The following is a 6,000-nucleotide window of genomic DNA, read 5'->3' on the forward strand; positions in this document are numbered from 1 at the left end:
CTCGCCCTCCGCGCGGTGTCCGCGGGCGAGAACGACTCCCGAACCGAGCCGGGACCCGAATGAAGGGCGGCTGCTCCGGCTGCGCACAGCCGAGAGGCCGAGGAGCAGGAAGCGCAGCGCCGGACCCGCAGCGGAGCCGGGAAGCGAACGAGCAGTCGAGCGAGCGCAGCCGCCGCCTCCCCGCCTCCTTCGCTCGTTCGCTCCCCTGCAGCCTCGAGCGCCCTCTCACAGCAGCCTCGGCCGCCCCGCCGGCGTCCGGGCCGCACGAACCTGCTAGCGATGACCTAATCCCAGCCGGGCCAATCAGAGCCCCGCCTCAGCCCGACCCCCGGGCCTCTCGGGTACGCCCGGCCCTTCCGCGGCCGTGACCCAATCAGCAGGGCCCGAAGGAGGGGTCTGGGCCGGGGGCGGGGCCCACGCCACCGCCTAGGTCCGCAGCACAGGCTCCGCCCCCTCCCGCCCGCGGGGTGTTGCAGACCCCGAGCCCGGAGGGTGGGTGAGCGCTGCGGCGTGCGCCCCAGTCACCCGGGACCTTGCCAGCCTGCTGCGGCCCGGATCCGAGCCCAAGATGGTGTGTCTGCAGGTCCGGGGAGCGGAGGAGCCTAGATGTGCCGAACATGAAAAATCTGGGAATTTAGGGCTGCAGTTCCCCTCACAATTCAGGCAATCGAGCTTGCGCTCAGAATGCAGCCACCTGCCCCAGGAGAACTCCGAGAGCACCAAGCGACCAGGTTGTCCCTAGGCACAAGCTTCTTCCAGAGAAGCAGAAAATATTTGCATCTTAAAATTTCCAGCTCCTCTTGCCTGCGGTCTTCCCGCCCCCTACAGTCCGGCCCCCTCACGGCCACTCTTGCTCAAAACCCGCCCACGGCTGCCTGCAACCGAAGGATCTAACACCCTGAAGAGAATTTCGGCCGCCTGTTGTTTTCCTGCTGGGCACCTAACACAATTATACATAATTACGTTCACTGCCTGTCGTCCTTAGCTGCACCGTGAGCTTCAAGAGCACGAGCCGCCGCAGTTTTCTTGTGCGCTGCGGCATCCCTAACACCTAGAACGGTGGCCGACATCTAATAACAGATACTGAGCGCTTACCATGTGCTACGTGTGCTACAGCGATTGATAAATATTTGTGGAATAAATGAATGGATCCTTTCCCACGTCCCTCTCCACCTCCCTCCACCACCAACCACCACCCCCTCCCCACAATGTGTTGCCCTGTTGTTGCCCTTTGGTTCCACCACAGTAATCAATCCAGGCAGCTCACTCACTGCACTTGTTAGGCTGGATCCCACAGTGTCTACCGCTGAAATGTGAACTCCTAGAGCATAGGGACTGCCTTTGAATAAGTTATTTGTATGTCCAGGAACTAGCCGCCTTAAGTTACGTGGTTTTGTGTGTGTGTGGTTTTTCTTGTTTTTCACATGGGTCAGCTAGGTTCGGGCACTAAGCTAGATGCTAGAAATGCAAAGATAAATAACACAGAATGAACCTGACTGCTACTGGTTAGTAGGAGAGACAAGCAACAAGCAATAGCAATGCTGCATAATAAGTCAGGATAGAAGACCTGGGTGCTTGGGAGTGTGGAGAAGGGGGTGCTAACTCAGGGGGCCAGAGAGGACATCTATGTCAGGTATTGATTTATTAAATGCATAAATGAATGAATGAATGTGATCTATTTGTCAGTTGTAGCTACAAATTTAGACTTGATAGCAGGCCCAAACAGCTATCATATGGATAATTAAAACCCTGAAAATAGTTGTTCCTCACTTGCCAAGAATGAGAAAGATGTGGAATGGAAATTCCATGCAACTAAATTTATTTAATGCTATATCTTGAGCACTTAAAAGTAGGTGTTCTGGGGACTTCCCTGGTGGTGCAGTGGTTGAGAATCCACCTGCCAACACAGGGGGCATGGGTTCGATCCCTGGTCCCAAAAGATCCCACATGCCTCGAAGCAACTAAGCCTATATACCACAACTACTGAAGCCCATGAGCCACAACTACTGAGCCCACGCACCATAACTACTGAAGCCTAGAGCCCATGCTCTGCAACAAGTGAAGCCATCTCAGTGAGAAACCTGCACACGGCAACGAAGAGTAGCCTCCACTTGCCACAACTAGAGAAAGTCCGCTCACAGCAATGAAGACCCAGCGCAGCCAAAAAAAAAAAAAGGAGGTGTTCTGGCTCTTAAGTGGTACATAACAAATGACACCAAAATTTAGTGGATTAAAACAACTACGATCATTTTATTTTCTCTCATAATCTCTGTGGGTCAGGAATTTGGGGGAGAGCTTGGCTGGGTGATTCTGACTTGGAGTCTTGCATATGTTTGCAGTCAGATGGTAACAGGATCATCTCCCTTTCTTCGGTGGGCTCAGGACTTCACTCTGGTCTTTCGATGTGGTCTAGTTGCTTCCTTACTGCATGGCAGCTTCAGGACCCCAGCGTGAACGTTCCAGCTCACAAGAGGAAAGCCATATCAACTTTTATGACCTAGCCTTGGAAGTCAAACACTTCTTCCACCTTCATTGGCTACAAGCAAGTCACAAGCCCAGATTTAAGGAGAGAGTTACTAGACTGTACCTCCAGATGGGAAAGTAACAAGAAAGGGAGATATTAATGCAGCCATCTCTGAAAAAAACAATCTGCCACTGTGGGCCTAGCATGTGGCAAAGCAGTCAATAAATGTTATATGAATGGAACAAAATGAGGTCCACAATTATTTATTTTATTCTATTGAGGAATTTTAGGAAAATGTGCATGAAGTAATACATACATATTAGTAAGAATAATAATAAATATTATCTATCATTTGTTAAGTTTTTGGTTTGTGCCAGACACAATGCTAAATTATTTACATGCATTTTACAAAGTAAAATTGGTACTAGTATAATCCCCATTTTTCAGGTGAGAAATTGAGGCCCAGAGCTGTAACTTGAATTAGGTTTCCTAGTTATGAAGTGTGTGTGGCACATACGCATACACAAACATATACCTTAATATGCCTGTTTACAAATGTGTAAGTGTGGAGATAGCATGTAACTTTCTTATGAATTTAATCCAGAATTTCCACAAAGACCTCCCACACTTCCGGCAATATTATCAGAAGAAGAGAATCACAATGTAGAGGTATTGAGTGCAGAAACTGGCCCCAGGAAGGTGCAGCTGTCTCTCTTCCTAGAAAATAAGCTCCATGAGACAGAGATTCTGTGTTGTTCACTATACAGCCCCAGCACCTAGAACAGCAATGGGCACTTCAAAGATGCACAATGCCAATGCGAGGGGCACTTGTTTAATAAGGAAGAAACAGTGACTCATGTAAGAACATAGGCTGTGACCATGAATGCCAAGAAAACAGAACAGTTAAGGCCCAGAAATCACTGTCCCATGAAATATAGAAATTATTTAGGCAAAATGATTTGGCCTAAATTCTTTGGGTGACTATCTGAATTCCATCAAATTAACCTGTTAGGTCAAATAGTTCTAGTTTTGATATCAATGTATTTTAAATCCATATTATTTCTGACTTTAATAGTCCAATTAACTTTATATCTCCATACAATTACTTCCCATTTCTGGAAAACAAGAAAGCACTCTCACATATGTTATCTCCAAGCCCATACAATCAGAGGTGGGCAAGGGCCACTGGCTCGTGATTTGTGAACACAAGCTAGAGAACAGACCTAGTCTATGATAAAAGTTCATCAGTCCTCACATAACTGAGGACCAGGGATGGTGTAGCTTCAGGGCAGCTTCTGGCAGTTTAGATGATGACATCAGCATAAGATCTCTCCTCTCCATCATTCCAGCTGACCTTCCTCTGTGATGCCTTCATTTTCAGTGGTTCTCTCTGCCTCTCCAAACTTACAACAAGCAATATTAGCAGTAAGAGAGTTTTCTTTCCAAGAGGTCTAGCAGAAATTACAAGACTGAAACCAGAGGTGAAACAGCCCCACTCCTAACGTTGGGAGGAGTTGCTCCCCCAAAGGACAAGTAAAGTTCTGTTAACAGGAGAAGAGAGAATTGCTGCTGAATAGGCAGAAGCAATAATATGCAGTACACCTGACCGGTCCCCCAATCCCCCCTCAAAATGAGTGTTCCTTCTGCTACATCCCCCTGGATTTGTAATTCTACTTAGCATTTATCCATTCTTTTTTATAGTTGATACCATATGTTTCTTTACACATGACTTCACCTTTGTGTTCTTACTGGATAAGACATCAGTTTTCCTATTTTAAAATAACGACTTGGGGGTAATGGAAAATCTGTATCTCGACTGTGGTACACAGACATCAATATTTGTCAAAATTCATGGGTGCATTTTATTGTATATAAATTACACTTCAATAAAGTTGGTTTTAAAAAATGATGATGGTGGTGATGTTAATGATATTTATTAAGCTTCTGCTGTGCAGTAGGATCCATGCTAAGCACTTTATTGTATGTCCTCACTTAACCTTTAGCAGAATCCTGGGAAGTAGGTACTGTTACCCTCCCCACTTTATAGATAAGGTAGCTAAGGCTTTGAGACATAAGGTGTCTAAGGTCACATGGTTAGAGGTGGAACTAGGCTTTTAACTCAAATCTATCTGCCTTCAGTAACTATCTCCATACAAGATGTCTATAAGAAAGATATTTACATGTGTTAAAAAAATTAATAATAGTCAAATATCTAAAAATGGAATAAAATCACACATGAATGAGAGATGAGGTACCTCATTCTGAAATGTATGTTTTTCCAGGACCTTTTGCTAGTATGTCCCCGATACATCAATCATTATACAAGCCTCTAATGTGTTATGGCTTTAAATCTCAGGCCCTATAATTCATGTAGAAGCAATGCACTGCAGTAGACATGAAATCTTAATTTTCCTCCAAAGAAAAAACAGTAATCTATCCTTATAAAACCACTGGCTTGCGTTCTTTAATGGAGGTAACAGCACATAATTAACATTCTTTGGCTCAAGAAATCAATGAAACTTATTACTACTACTACACAAATCTGTTTTATATGTTAGCAATATTTTTATTTCCATTTTTTATAATTTATTTATTCTATGCCTGCTACTTTCTAACCAATGTCCATTCTCCCATCTTCTTCACTCATTTACTGAGGAAATACTTATGTGACATTTACTATGAACCAGATACTCTTCTAAACACTTTACACAATTTAATTAATCTCATAACAACCCTCTCATTATCTTATCTCCATTTTATACGGGAGGAAACTGAAAATGAATCACCTACAGTCACATAACCACTGAGCAACAGAGTTGAGATTCTAACTGGTAGTGTAGCTCCAGACTTAGCCTATGTCATTAGCAGAACCTCAAGTGCCCAGCTAAACATTTCAATTCCTCCAGCTTTCACACAGCTGCTCATGACCATGGGCCACTTTACTGGCCATTGAGATATGACTGTAAATCTACTGGGTAGAGTTTTGGAAAAAGGGTTTGTCTTTTTTTATATATATATAAGGAGACAACTGACACACAACTTTTACCCACCTTCCTTCCCTCTTCTTTTCGCCTAGAATGTGGGTACAATGCATGCAGGGGCAGCAGCCACCTTGCAACCATGAGGAGGAATGCCACAAGCTAAGGACGGATGGATGGGAAGATAGTGGGAGCCAGATGCCTTGGTGACATCCATGAGCCACAGCACTTACCCCTAAAGTGCCTACCTCTCAACTACTCATGAGATGAAGGGGAAAAAGACATACCCTGTTTAAGCCCCATTAATAGGGTTTGCTACTACTCAATGCCAAACACAATCCTAACTGATAAAACACACAAAACCTACTGTTTCACCTCCTCCTGAATCTTGGTCATCTGCATTAATACACAGTTCTTAGGTAGTTTCCCAAATGGAAAATTATTAGTGTTAAGAATGTTTTTTTTTTTCTTTTCCATTATGCTTTGTTACAGAATATTGAATATAGTTCCCTTTGCTACACATTAGGACCTTATTATTTTTCTATTTTATATAAATAG

The sequence above is a fragment of the Hippopotamus amphibius genome, chromosome 1, assembly GCF_030028045.1.
Source record: "Hippopotamus amphibius kiboko isolate mHipAmp2 chromosome 1, mHipAmp2.hap2, whole genome shotgun sequence".
NCBI classification, from domain to species: domain Eukaryota; kingdom Metazoa; phylum Chordata; class Mammalia; order Artiodactyla; family Hippopotamidae; genus Hippopotamus; species Hippopotamus amphibius.